This window comes from Lithobates pipiens, unplaced genomic scaffold (genome assembly GCF_037356315.1).
Source record: "Lithobates pipiens isolate NorthernLeopardFrog02 unplaced genomic scaffold, aLitPip1_a1.2 Scaffold_18, whole genome shotgun sequence".
Taxonomy (NCBI): domain Eukaryota; kingdom Metazoa; phylum Chordata; class Amphibia; order Anura; family Ranidae; genus Lithobates; species Lithobates pipiens.
The window spans coordinates 32,407,448-32,423,321 of NW_027507758.1; the positions used below are offsets into that span (position 1 = coordinate 32,407,448).

The 15,874-nt window shown below is 44.9% G+C and overlaps 1 protein-coding gene across 2 annotated transcripts in view; it reads right to left on the bottom strand.

Moving 5' to 3' along the window:
• ACYP2 (acylphosphatase 2) overlaps positions 1-15,874 on the bottom strand; it is a 232,738-nt gene that overhangs the window by 122,978 nt on the left and 93,886 nt on the right. The gene's annotated exons all lie outside the window — the stretch shown is intronic.

The following is a 15,874-nucleotide window of genomic DNA, read 5'->3' on the forward strand; positions in this document are numbered from 1 at the left end:
CGCGACTCCCGTGCGCATGCGCGGGAGTGACGGCATCGCGGCTTCTCCGCTGTCATTCGTCGGAGCTGCGAGAGACGCCACAACCAAGATGGATGCGGCGGACTACAGGTGACAGCGGCGACTTCGCTGGCTCCTGTGTCAGGTAAGTGACACATAATGAGCTACTATGCGATGCATAGTAGTCCATTATGCTTTACCTTTGCAGGGAAAAAAAGAGGAAGTAAACCCATCAGGGTTTACTTCCTCTTTAAGCATTTATTTTATTAAAACCTTCCGCACCAGCAGCTGTCTGTCGCCTCTCTCTCCCTTATGTTTTGATTGCTCTGTAATTGCTCCCCCCGCCCGCCGCTCCGATGCCCCTGCTGTCAAGGTCCCCCTGTGTGCTGGGGCTCGTAAAAGGAGGCCCCATGGTACCCCTGTCAGCTGTCCGGGTGTGAGGCAGAGGAAAACCCGGGCATAGCCTCCTAAACCCGTACTGTCCGGGTCAAAACCGGACAGGTGGCAACCCTACTCCACCTCCAACTGTTCTTTTGAAGACCAGACAGTACCTTTGACACTGCGCTTCGGCCCTTATCAGTGCTCTCACTATCTGTAAATGAGCAGGCACTCCAAACATTCTGGAGGTTATTTACTAAAACCAGAGCATGCTAAATCTGTTGCAGCTTTGCAGAGAAACCAATCAGCTTCCAGGTTTTATTGCCAACGCTTAATTGAACAAGATGAAGTTAGAAGCTGATTGGCTACCATGCACAGCTGCACCAGGTTCTGAGTGCACCAGTTTTAGTAAATCCCCTCCCCCCCCCGTGTCAACTCTGTAACTTTTTGCCACCATCTTCCCCATTGCCTCAACCAATCCTGGTCAACCACTCCACCTCTACTGGGAGCAGATTCCTAAGTCATGACAGAAACTGATATACAGTAGATGTATCTTGTGTGAAAGAAACAGTGCAATATAACAGTAACTCTATTATGCAAAGCTTAATCATGACTAGGGTAGCCAGATACCTTACTACCCAAGCCCATACATGTTTAACCACTTCCCGACCAGCGCACGACGATGTACGTCGACAGCATGGCACGGGCAGGCATATTGGCGTACATGTACGTCCAATATTCGTTGCCGCCGTGCCATCGGGAGCGCGCCGCCGGCGGCGCGCTCCCGCGCTGGTCGGGACCTCCGTGAGTCCGGTCGCGGGACCCGCGGACTCGATCGCCGCGGGCATCCCCGCGATCGTCTCACGGAGCGGCCGAATGGAGGAAATGCTGTATAAACAACATTTTCTCATTCTGCCTAGCAACTAGTGACGCTGATCTCTGCTCCATGTGATTGGAGCAGAGATCAGTGTACACTAAATGAAAGCCCAACCCCCCCACAGTTAGTAACACACCCCTAGGAACACTTAACCCCTACACTGCCACCCACTGGTTAACCCTTTCACTGCCAGTGTCATTTACACAGGAATCACTGCATTTATATAGCAGTGATTACTGTATAAATGACAATGGTCCCAAAAATGTGTCAAAAATGTCCGATGGGTCCCCGACAATGTCGCAGTCACAATAAAAATCGCAGATCGCCGCCATTACTAGTAAAAAAAAAAATAATAAAAAATTATTAATAAAAATGCTATAAAACTATCCCTATTTTGTAAACGCTATAACTTTTGCGCAAACCAATCAATAATCGCTTATTGCGATTTTTTTTACCAAAAATATGTAGAAGAATACGTATCGGCCTAAATTGAGGGAAAAAAATGTTTTTTTATATATTTTTGGGGGATATTTATTATAACAAAAAGTAAAAAATAATGCGTTTTTTTCAAAATTGTCGCTCTATTTTTGTTTATAGCGCAAAAAATAAAAACCGCAGGGGTGATCAAATACCACCAAAAGAAAGCTCTATTTGTGGGAAAAAAAGGACGTCAATTTTGTTTGGGAGCCACGTCGCACGACCGCGCAATTGTCAGTTAAAGCGACGCAGTGCCGAATCGCAAAAAGTGGTCTGGTCTTTGACCAGCAAATTGGTCCGGTCTGAAAGTGGTTAAAGTGGTTGTAAACCCTTACAACACACTTTGACCTACAGGTAAGCCTAGATTAAGGCTTACCTGTAGGTCCAAGAAATATCTCCTAAACCTACATGGTTTAGGAGATATTTGTCGAAAGACAGGCACTGCTGTCTACGGCGCATGCGCCGTAGATAGCGGCGCGCAGGCGCACTGAGCGTGGCATCGTCAACGACGAAGATGCCGCGCGTGTCGGCTCCCGTGCGCATGCGCGGGAGTGACGTCATCGCGGCTTCGCTGAATGACAGCGGCGGAGCAGCGAGACCCCACCGAGAAGATGGATGCGCCGGACTACAGGGGATAGTGGTGACATCGCTGGCTCCTGTGTCAGGTAAGTGACACATAATGGACTACTATGCGATGCATAGTAGTCCATTATGCTTTGCCTTTGCAGGGAATGAAAGAGGTAGTAAACTCATCAGGGTTTACTTCTTCTTTAACACTTACGCTACTTAGTACTATATAAAAAAGACACTGAAACCTGCTGGATGAAAATGGCCTGTCCGGCCTTTATTAACAATAATCAAAATCTTAACTTTTATTCAAGATTTTAACCTTTATTACACAACCATTTCTTATGACTATGAATCTAATCAAAACAACTATCCAGCTTATTAGTTGCAGATCCCTGACGACCCCTATTATTTGAGTCTGAAGTCCCATTTTCTGTTGGAATTCGTCCCCAGCCACCAACTCGCCTCAGAGACTTGCCAACTGACCCCAGACCCCCAACTTATTAACCCGTCAGTCTGGCCAACCGCCAGCCTAACCGGGAGGACTCCATACCTGTGATGGGTCCTAACTTTCTCAATACCTCAACTTAACTGGGTAACTGTTTATCTGCCATCAGGGAACCTCTGCAAACCACCAATCCAACACAAATTAAGCCACCCTCCCTACCCATCTTCAGGGCGGGCGGGCGGGTGGGAACTTCTCTCCTATCCTGCTGACTCCGGACTGCTGACCTACAGCCCTCCCCTTACCAACTAACCTATACTCCTCCCACCCAACATTACGCCAATAAGGTAAGTTCCTATGTTACTAACCACACCTCTAAAACTAGTTTACAGTAAGATTTGCACCCTGTCATGTCTGCACTCTGCCTACACTATGTTGCAGCTACGTGCATGTCTTTCTTTGTACCATCCTCCTATATAAGCCAAAGAAATGCTTCCACCACTACTAATAACAATAACAGATTGAGTTAGATCTCAGTGGTACATTCTACTCTCTTGTTCAATCTTTCACCACCCTCAGATTTGTGACTGGATCTGCCCCCGCAGAGATGAAGTCTTGTTGCCATGGCTACCACAATGCTGCTCATCACACCAACAAGGGCTATATTTTAAATAAATTGGTATACTTTGCATTGAACCCTGTGTTGTGAATCGTGCAATGCGGCGGACGTCGTTGAAAATTGCTGAAAAGCTAAGGGAGGTTTTCTGAAGACACAAGTATGTGGTGAATCAGTACTTGTCACTTGAAATAATCATTTTCAGCATGGTTCTCTCATTGCTGTACCACACGCTGTCTTCCTTCATCCCACTCTATATTTTGCACTCAGGCATTTGACATTGAAATCATTGCTAAGATTTCAGCATGAAGCTAATGCCGACCGGACTTTTCGACAGACTAGTTCCGACGGTCTTCCCGACGGACTTTCGGCGGAGTTCCGACAGACTTTCCGAACGAACGGACCTGGCCACACACAATCACACCAAAGTCCGACGGAATCGATGGTGATGACCTATGACCGGACTAGATTAAGGAAGTTCATAGCCAGTAGCCAATAGCTGCCCTAGTGTTGCTTTTCGTCCGTCGGACTAGCATACAGACGAATGGATTTTTCGACCGGATTCGAGTCCATCGGAAAGATTTGAAAAGTTCTAAATCTAAAGTCCGTCTGATTTTTAGACAGCAAAGGTCCCATGAAGCCCACACACGATCGAATTGTCCAGCGGATTCGTTCCGTCGGACCTTTGCTGTCGAAATGTCCGGTCGTGTGTACACAGCATAATTTTCCTCTCTTCCTTCTCCTTCCATTCCGCACCCAGTGCTGTACAATCATGGCCATTTGCAAAGGTGTCCAACCTTTTTATTGTGTGCAACAGATTAATATGCCTCTAGCTTGCTGGAATTGTTCAGATCTCCTAAAAGGCATTGCTATGGTAACCGTCAGGTGTGCACATGCTCAGTAACAGGTAACAAATCAGTCTAGATCAGCCATTCTCCACCAGGATTCCATGGAACCCTAGGATTCTTTCAGCGGTTGCTGGGGATTCCTTAAGCAATGAGCAATTTCTGACTCACAGATAAGTAAGTACTGACCACAAAGATCCTTTTAGCTATCTGTAAGGGTAGAATTCTTCCAAATGACCACAAATGTAAGGAGCTGTATATATAATAAATAATAGCAGGGGTCCCCAGGGATTGAAAAGTAATTTAAAGGGTTCCTCCATGTTAAAAAGGTGGATAAAGGTTGGTCTAGACCAGTGATGGCGAACCTTGGCACCCCAGATGTTTTGGAACTACATTTCCCATGATGCTCTGGCACCTTGCATTGTAGTGGAGCATCATGGGAAATGTAGTTCCAAAACATCTGGGGTGCCAAGGTTCGCCATCACTGGTCTAGACCAAGGATATGCAATTAGCGGACCTCCAGCTGTTGCAGAACTACAATTCCCATGAGGCATAGCAAGACTCTGACAGCCACAATCATGATGGGACTGACAGCCAGAGGCATGATGGGACTTGTAGTTTTGCAACAGCTGGAGGTCCACTAATTGCATATCCCTGGTCTAGACCACTAGAGGCACCACTAACCAAACACTGCCATGAAGACCAAGCAACTCTCCAAACAAGTAAGGGACAACCTATGTGAGTCACCGATGCAAAAAAAAACTCTTAATTTTGTCTAATAATTCCAAACGTATATATAACTGGTTGCTGCAGTCAAAATATGTACTTCCGATTGGTGGATGTAAAAAATATAAAAAAAATGGTGTTGGCTGTACTACACCTGTATCAAACATATGCACACCACTATTATTAATCGTTATATAAACCACTTAGTTCCTATATATATATATATATATATATATATATATATATATAAAAAATCAAAGTAATATATGAATAACAATTGTGCACGGTAGTGTGTGATATTATCACCCACTATCGTATAAGTGTCACACTCTGTCAATCAACATATAATTTAACATAACACCAGTATAAATGTCAAATATTCATGCATTTAATTCTATTTTATATTGTCCAATTAATGTGCAGCATGCCAGTTTCCACTAGTGATCCCCGTGCACGCTATCCTCTGTGTATATAAATTTCCTGTGTTCTCAGTTTTCCTTTCGTGATTACTTATGCTTATTCCACCACTTCAGTGATAACACCACCACCACATGAATTGGCCACTCACCAGAGATTGGTGTAAATGCCCCTTTGGTTCATTTAAGAAGGGATAACCACTCCCCTTTTTGATGTTTTATCCTTGCTGTCCCCAGTACACTATAGGTATGCAGTGTTATCCTCATAAATACAAACAGCGATCATTGCGCAAAAAACTTACACTGTTTATTTAAAATCTGTTTAAAAAAGAGACTTTCCACCCACATTTTATGGTGCCCTTAGGCCGGCACCAAGCTCATCCAGCCGTTCGAATGGGTGAATAGATGTCACCTCGTGTTCCCTGTTCCGGCATGCGTTGCAAGCCTCGTTTTCGCTCGGCTTGCAGCTCAAGCAACCTTGTGTATGATGCCCCGTACACATGGTCAGATTTTCCGACGGAAAATGTTTGATGGGAGCCTTTTGTCGGAAATTCCGACCGTGTGTAGGCTCCATCGGACATTTTCCATCGGAATTTCTGTCACACATAATTTGAGATCTGGATCTCAAATTTTCCGACAACAAAATCCATTGTCGGAAATTCCGATCGTGTGTACACAATTCCGACACACAAAGTTCCACGCATGCTCGGAATCAAGCAGAAGAGCCACACTGGCTATTGAACTTCATTTTTCTCGGCTCGTCGTACGTGTTGTACATCACCGCGTTCTTGACGTTTGCAATTTCCGACCAACTTTGTGTGACCGTGTGTATGCAAGACAAGTTTAAGCCAACATTCGTCAGAAAAAAATCCATGGATTTTGTTGTCGGAATGTCCGATCAATGTCTGATCGTGTGTACGGGGCATTAGTGTCACTGGTCCCCAAAAAAGTATCAAAAGTGGCACTTAGTGTCCAATTTGTCCGCTGCAATGTCACAGTCCTGCTATAAGTTGCCAACATTACTAGTAAAAAGAAATAAATAAAAATTCCATAAAAACATCCCATAGTTTGTAGACGCTATAACTTTTGCGCAAACCAATCAATATACACTTACTGGGATTTTTTTTTTACCAAAAATAAATAGCAGAATACACATTGGGCTAAACTGATGAAGGGATTTTTTTTATTTTTATTTTTTTATTGGATTTGTTTTGTAGCAGAAAGTAAAAAATATAGTTTTTTCAAAGTTGTCGGTCTTTTTGTCTATAGCACAAATAAAAAAAACAGGGGGGATCAAATACTACCAAATGCAAGCTCTATTTGTGGGAAAAAAAGGACATCAATTTTATTTGGGTACAGCATCGCACGACCGCGCAATTGTTACATAGTTACATAGTAGGTAAGGTTGAAAAAAGACATCAAGTCCAACCTGTGTGTGTGATTATATGTCAGTATTACATTGTATATCCCTGTATGTTGCATTCGTTTTGGTGCTTATCTAATAGTTTTATTGAAACTATTGATGCCCCCCCACCGCTAAGACCACCGCCTTATCACTTAAGGAGAAAGTAAACCCTGATGGGTTTACTTCCTCTTTGTCTCCCTGAAAGGTAAAGCATAATGGACTACTATGCATCGCATAGCAGCCCATTATGTGTCACTGACACAGGAGCCAGCGAAGTCACCGATGTCCCCTCTTCCCACGAAGCGTCCATCTTCTTTACGGGTACCATGGCTCCGGCGCTGTGATTGGTTGGTGCCGTGATGACGTCTCCCCCGCGCATGCGCACGGGAGCTGCCACTAACGGCATATCGCATGCGCCGTAGACAGAGGTGTCTGTCTTTTTGCAAATATCTCCTAAACCCTGTAGGTTTAGGAGATATTTCTTGGACCTACAGGTAAGCCTTAATCTAGGCTTACCTGTAGGTCAAAGTGGTCTATAAGGGTTTACAACAGGGGTCTCAAACTAGTGGCCCTCCAGCTGTTGCAAAACTACAAGACCCATCATGCCTCTGCCTGATGGAGTCATGCTTTTAACTGTCAGCCTTGCAAAGGCTCATGGGACTTGTAGTTTTTCAACAGCTGGAGGGCCACAAGTTTGAGACCCCTGGTTTACAACTACTTTAACATAATGCAGTGCCCTATCGCAAAAAAATAGCCTGGTCATGGGGGGGGGGGGGGGTAAACCTTCCGGAGCTGAAGTGGTTAATATAGGCTTACCTATAGGTAGAAGCCAATCAAGGGAACTTTACGCCGACTTTAATAAAATAAGCTACACTAAATCCATCCTCCAAAAAAGGGGAATAAATATGAACTTTTTTTCTAAGCAGCTCAATGACTGAAACGGAAAACTTGCTCTTCAGCGATCTTTCACTAAATTTCAAAATAACTCCACTTATCCCCGCATGCCACCTACAAGCAACAACACAATAAACTTCCACCCGAAGGAGCATAAGAAACACAACATCGCGTTCTCAGATCTTCATCATTATCATCATTATGATACATTGAGAAGCCTATTTACTGGTATGAAGCATACTCACTTCTAAGAACTATTCCTGGAAAGTAATATCTCAGCATGCACAGGGGTCATTTATCAATCTTGCATGCCGAATATTCCCACCACGCGTTTCTGGAAAAGCCTTGAAGTAAGAGGATGCTTTAGCATCCACCAGCTGGAAACCAGTGTCAGCACAAGTCATCTCACCAGCACACCATGGATCTTAATAATAAGTTACAAATGTTTGTTAAAGCGATCATATCGCGGCAGTAAAAGTGGAAGGCTTTGAGGCCATGAAGGACCCTTTCATCAGGCTAGCCTAATGAAGGGGTCATGCATGGCTTTGGAACGTTGCACCTCTACTGCTGTGATGTGATCAGTTTAATAAACATTTGGACGTTATTTTGAAGATCCATGGTGTTCTGACTTAAAAATGTGGTCCCCTAAGGTTCACTTTAATCTGTCACCCTCTGTGGACATGGCACTTAAAGGGAAAGTTCACGTTTACAGAAAAATCTGTAAGGTGAACTTACACAGGGCCCCCTCCTTTTCCCACCTGGTCCCGCTGACCTGGAGCGCGGCAATCTCCCTGCTTGAGACCTCTTATAGCCGCCTCACCGGTACGGGGCTTAGAAATCCCCTTGGTTTAATCTCCTAAATGTACCTCGTCAGGAGGAAAGTTTAGGAGAATTGTAATTGGTTGGCGCAATCACATCAGAACCCACATAGAACCCACTGTCCTGTCATTGCGGGCGATATAGAGATATAACATTAACCCCTTGCCGACCAGCGCATGACGATATACGTCGGCACAATGGCACGGCTAGGCAAATGGGCGCACAGGTACGTCCCCTTTAAGATGCGGCATTGTGGGCGCGTGCGTGCCCACCGCGTGCTCCGTGACCGTGGGTCCTGCGGACTCAATGTCCGCCAGGTGCCCGCGATTGTGTCACGGAGCCGAAGAACAGGGCGATGCCTATGTAAATAAGGCATTTCCTCATTCTACCTAGTGACATGACAGGGATCACTGCTCCCTGTCATCGGTACGAGTGATCTCTGTCATGTGAGTAGTAGCCCATCCCCCCCACAGTTAGAATCCCTCCCTAGGACACACTTAACCCCTTGATCACCCCCTAGTGTTTAACCCCTTCCCTGCCACTGTCATTTACACAGTAATCAGTGCATTTTTATAGCACTCATCGCTTATTGCGATTTTTTTTTTTACCAAAAATATGTCAAAGAATACATATCGGCCTAAACTGAGGAAAAAACATTTTTTTTATATATTTTTTGGAGATATTTATTATAGCAAAAAGTAAAAAATATTGCTTTTTTTTTTCAAAATTGACACTTTTTTTTTGTTGCGCAAAAAATAAAAACTGCAGAGGTAATCAAATACCACCAGAAGAAAGCTCTATTTGTGGGGGAAAAGGACATCAATTTTGTTTGGGTACAATGTCACACGGCCATGCAATTGTCAGTAAAAGCCGAGTCGCAAAAAGTGCTCTGGTCAGGAAGGGGGTAAATCCTTTCAGAGGCTGAAGTGGTTAATGTATTTATTCTGCAAAAATAAAACAGGTTTCCATTCATTCAACCCACACTTACCTCACTCTACATGGGTATAAAAACCCTGCTCCATTACTTCTGCCTTTCTTCCTGAACATACTTTAGGCCACGACACAGGAAGGAGTTGGCCAGTTGATCTCAGTAGCACACACCCATCATCATCTACCCTCAGCTGGTCAACTCCTTCCTGTGTCATGACCTAAAGTATGTTCAGGAAGCAAGGATGAAGTAATCAAGCAGTTTTTTTTAAACACCCATGAAGAGAGTGAGGTAAGAGTGTGGGTAGAATAAACGCAAAGCTGTTTCATTTTTGAAAAATAAGTACATTAATGCTATATTACATAGGAAAGCTGGAATGTAGAACAAAGGCATTTTGCTGCATAGTTTTTAACTACTTGCCGACCAGCCACCGTGCATTTACTGCGACAATGTGGCGCTATTGCGCGAAACAACGTACCTGTACATCGTTTTGTTCAATAGCCACTTGATAGCACTATCGCGCCGTGATTAGCTAGTGGGGATGTCAATCAACGGGTCAGACGGAAAATACATCACTTGTGTGGGGTTACACTGGACAGCACCTTCTCTACTTAATACTTCTGGCCCTTACACTGTTTATGTTATATGTTTATGTTACATACATCGTAAACCTACACAGTGTATGTTATATATGCTTGACCCCCTACTTTGTGTACATTACAAATACTTGTTCCCTGCACTCTGAATATTATATAGACCTGACCTCTGCACTGTGTATGGTACAAACACCTGACCTCTGTACACTGTGCATTACATACACCTGACCCCCGTACTATGTACATTACATACACCTGACCCCCGTACTATGTACATTACATACACCTGACCCCCATACTATGTACATTACATACACCTGGCTCCCTGCATTTGGTTCATTACATACACCTGACCCCTTCACTCTGTACATTACAAAACCCTGATTTCTACATTCTGTAGATTACATACACCAGACCCCCTGTACTGTGTACATTACTTACACCTGACCTACGAACTTGGTACATTACCATGGGTGTCCGCAGAACTTTTTTCAGGGGGGGGGGGGCATCATTTTAGGGTCACCTATGCACCGCCCCTTTTCGACAGTATAATTATCACATTATCATGGTCAGAGACTGCAGACGTAGTATGGTCCCTAGGATAATTAATGGATAATGTTCAACAGACCCTCTTACCAGATCCAGAGAAGCTACAGCAGTGATCCCTCCAGCTGGACAATCGCTCACTCTAGGTTCCCCGGGGGTGACTCTGGTTAGTAGTGTAGTGTGTCTGTAACGTGTTAGTGGCTCAGTCTTTCTCTCTCTGGTGGTGCTGGGCAGCGTGGCTCTCTCTGGTGGCGCTGGACAGCGTGGCTCTCTCTGGTGGCCCTGGGCAGCGTGGCTCTCTCTCTGGCTTCCGCCCACCACACTTCTTATTCTTTGCCCTGTGGTGCTCTCTCCCTCAGCTTTTTTCCAGGCTGCAGTCTCTCAATCTCTCTCTTGATCGAGCTGTAGCCTCCTCCTTGTGGAAAATGGGGCCCCCAATCTTTGGGACTACATGTTCCATGATGCTCTCCTCTCCTAATCTCCTTTGATTGGCCCTCAGTTATGGCCAATAGGAAAGGAATGGAGCAGGTAGGAAGCTGGCCAGGGAACCTGGTAAGAGCCGCCGTCTCTTTTCCCTGACAGGAGAAGGGGGGGGGTGGGTGAGTGGGGGAAGCCTCTGATAGCCTGCACCTCGCCTTTCTCCTGTCACAGTGCTGCCGAGTTCTCTGCTGGACTGAGCAGGGAAAAGAGTACAATGTCACACTACACTGATGGAGGGGCTTGACAGCACCTTAATGGTGACACCCCATTGGTGGGTGGCACACAGGTGAGGGCTGCCCGCACCCCGATAGCGACGCAACTGTGCTGAATTTAAGATCCGTTCCCTGATTCCAGGGGGGGCACTTGACCCCCCTTGCCCCTACCTGTGGACGCCCATGTACATTACATTACATACACCTGACCCTTGTACTCTGAATATTACCTCTGCACTGTGTATGATACAACCACCTGACTCCTGCACACTGTGCATTACATACACCTGACCCTGGAACTCTATATGTTAAATATATCTGACCCTTACACTATGCACGTTACATACACCTGAATCCTGCACTATGTATACACCTGACCCCCATACTGTATACATTACATACACCTGACCCCTGCACTCCACATTACATACGCCTGACCCCTGCACTCCACATTACATACGCCTGACCCCTGCACTCCACATTACATACGCCTGACCCCTGCACTCTGTATGCAAGATCAAGATTTAAGGCTCTTCCACTGCTGGCACAACTTTGCCACACCCTCAGTTTTCTGTGTCCCAGTCAAGTGGGCAGCTACAGATCTGTTGAACAGGCTCAAAGGCGACAGCCAAATGAAGGAAAGGATTCATGGGTGGCAAGCTGCAAGTGCACACTATGTACAACACTAGTTTCTACAGAAGTAGGTTCTGTTAAAATACATATTTTGTAAATGTTATTTGCAAGTTTATGGTTTTAGGTTTACTGGTCCATTGGCAACATCTCTCATAAAAATAATAAGCTGCAATGTTCCAATCTACTTTTCAGCCACCCTTAAACAAATGTTTAGTAGGGTTGAAACAATTCTCTCTCATCTACTTTTACGAGGGTTCTTCAAAGGTTACAATTAGAGAACACCAGAGCATCTGTAACAGTAACAACATTGTGCAGTGCCAGTCATCTGGAAAACAGACCTTCTGGCAACGTGAGACCCTGAACTGTGGAGGCCAAAAAGGAATTCTCTCATCTCCAAAAACTTCACGGCTGAAGCTTTTACATTTGTTCATCAGCACTTGCTGGGTTCAAGGCTCTCAGTTAGTAGAAGAATTCTGTCTGTGCTTGGCATTGTCACTTACTTAAAGAGAACCGGTAACATGTAGGCTTATATTTAAAATTCATGAATTAGTTAAATTTAAAGATTTAGGGATGTTGTCATTCATGGTCAAGGTGTGACTATTTGTTATTGTTTCACTATAGAAAAAAAATTTAAGGTCTCAAGTTTCTACCTGACATTTAAATGGCACGTGCACTGTACGCCCATTGCAAGAGCATTCCTTACACTTTCCCGACCACAGTCATGTGACCTGATATGATGCAAGTCTAAAGTCCGCCCTTTCTGGATGGCCTGACAGTGGTTGGTGTTCCTGCTGAGCTCCTGCTGTGATCTCATGGCTGCTTCCCTGCCCTTACTTCCATCCCTTACCTCATTCTCTCGCAATGTTTATATGTCGGCCATGGTTAAGAACCATAAGAAATCTCAGCAATGCTGGCTGGGAGCAAGTGAGGTGGTCTGAAGGGGGGGAGTCTTCCAGAGTACTGCAAGGTAAGTTAGTGGAGCCAAACGTTGGAATGAGTTTTCCATCACTGGGTTCTGGGGCACAACACAGACCTGCCAGACATCGGGATTTTGTATTGTCTTGAAATCCGGGAAGGTTGGGAGGTACAGAATGTCTTGGCTATATTCCAGCACCGCACCTACTTCCTCCATGCTTTCTTCCACCCATGAGTAACCAATCCCGGGCAGAAGAATATGCGGTTTCCCGCAAGGAGAACTATCGGGATTGAGCCCAAGCTGAAGGCTGACTTCATCCCAGTAAACACTCTGGAGATCCCTGTACAGCAGGGACTCAGAAAATGAAGGACACAATTGGCATACGCAGGTATACTTCACTTGTAAATGCCCAGGTTGGCTGGCTCCCCCCCCCCCCCCCCATCGGTGGCCCTGTCTTGAGCCCATAAAGTATAAAAACATATATGATGATAATAAGGAAAGGGGAATGTGTTGGAGAATTTTGGAGGAATGTCATGTATGTATGTTGCACCTTGATAACATTTGTACGGAGGGTTTACTTCCACTTTAAGGCTGCGTTCGAAAATTGTAGTAGGAGATTGTGACCGTCTCTCTATAGCCGCGTACACACGGGCGGACTGTCTGGCCAACTTAGTCCGTCGAAACACATTTCAGCGGACAGTCCGCTCGTGTGTGGGCTTCAGCGGACTTTTTCAGCGTGCAGTCTGGCGTACTAAGTATTTCGGAATTTCCGTAATACTGTCTGTCATACTTTGGTTTCAGCGGACAATCCGCTCGTGAGTAGGCAAGTTGGACGGACTAAGTATGGCGCATGCTCAGAAAGGATTTACACGGCGGAAGGTTGCATTGCTGTGTATTGGACGTCCTATTTCTAGTCCCGTCGTACGTGCTGTACACGTCATCGCGCAAGCTTTCGACGGACTGTTTGTTCATCCGTGTGTGGTCAAGTCCGTTCATTCGAAAGTATGACGGACTGTCCGTCGGATTGTCTGACGGACTAAGTTGGCCATACAGTCCGCCCGTGTGTACGCGGCTTAAGTAGCCGTTTCACACATCCCCGCAGCGGCTCAGGTGTGAATTGCACGGGAGCCCTGTGCGTCTTTTGGTCTATTTCTGGTCCAAATTCAGCCCAAAATTCAGGCTGAAATCAGACTTAAAATGGTGAATGGAGACGCACCAGATTCCTGCTGTGACCCACTGCGATCTCCAGTGTGAACCCAACCTAAAAGAGTTTAGGCTGGAGTTGGGATTTAACATCTTACCTACTGGGAACATTTAGCCCCTTAATACAAAGGCCAATTTTCAGCTTTCAGCACTGTCACTATTTAAATGACAATTGCGTGGTCATGCTACACTGTACCCATATGACATTTTTTGATTTTTTTTTCACACAAATAGAGCTTTGTTTTGGTGGTATTTAATAACCACTGGGTTTTTTATTTTTTGCTAAAAAAAATGAAAAAGGATGAAAAATTTTGAAAAAAATAAAGTTTTTCATAGTTTGTTATAAAGTTTTGCAAACGGGTAATTTTTTTACTTCACCGGTGTGCGCTGATGAGGCTGCACTGATGGGCACTGATGAGGTGGCAATGATGAGGCGGCACTGATGAGGCAGGACTCGTGGTCACTGATCAGGCTGCACTGACAGGTGGTACTGAGAGCTGGCACTAATGGGCACTAATAGAAAGCACTGAAGGGCACTTGTAGGCAGAACTGATGGGCGGGAAGTAAAGTGACACTAAATAATATTCTTAATCTCAAAAAATAATCCATACACATCCACTACTTAAATTGGTTAGAAAGCCACTATGATATGATCATACAATCCCCTCTGTTAAATAGAGATATGTGCTCCACTTCATGTGTCTTATAAAAAATATGGCGATTTCTACCTTATTTCAGAGCGTCTCATGGTGCTCACGTGACTGTTTACCTCTCTCCTCTCCTGGGCTGACAGCTACAGCGGGAGGGACAACTCCCGCTGACGTCAGGAGAGGAGGAGAGCAGTGCCAGGTGGAGCTGTGAAATAAGGTAGAAATCGACTTTTTTTCCAAAACACATACAGTCATGTCCTTATTTAATAGAGGGGGTTGTATTATCATATGATAGCTTTTTTTTAGCAGCAGGAAGAGAATGGGCGGGGTGCAGAGCAGCACTGACACAGCTGACAGACAGGGAGGGGGGAGGAGAGGAGGACAAAGGAGAGCTGCAGATTGCTGCGGATGACAGAGGCACATAAACTGGTCAGTTTACAAGGGCAGAGGGCAGAACTAGGCAGGATCAACCAGGTATTTTATATGATACGGGGGCAAAATTACACAGCACAAGCACTGTGCTGTATAACATGCTTAAAGGGAACAGGATCCATTTTTTTGGGGGGTAACAACCACTTTAATGGCCTTGTAATCTATTTTTCATTAAATCGTTTCTAAGTTGTTCTGCCTCCTTGTAACATCCTCTGTGAGTTCCCAAACCTCTCCACTTCAGATTGTTTGCAATAAGCAGTGGATGTTAGTTGCGATCATATGCACCGCTCTATGCACACTAAAAATCCCCTAGCCCACCTCAAGAGTGGGAAAGAGAGTATGGCTATCTTCATACACACAGTGGGACCATGGAGAATTAACATAGCCACCCTCTAAAAGGAAGTCAGATCACAGCAGCAAAAAAAAAAAAAAATAAGAAATTTGGAGTTTTGGAGGAGGCAGAGAGCAATAGAAGGAACTTTTTTTTAGTTAAGAATACATAATTACGCACAAAACTATATGGCATTAAACTGACAGTAACGCACACAGAACTATATGGCGTTAAACTGGCAGTAACGCACACAGAACTATATGGCATTTAACTGGCAGTAACGCACACAGAACTATATGGCGTTAAACTGACAGTAACGCACACAGAACTATATGGCATTAAACTGGCAGTAACGCACACAAAAATATATGGCGTTAAACTGGCAGTAACGCACACAGAACTATATGCCGTTAAACTGACAGTAACGCACACATAACTATATGGCATTTAACTGGCAGTAACGCACACAGAACTATATGGCGTTA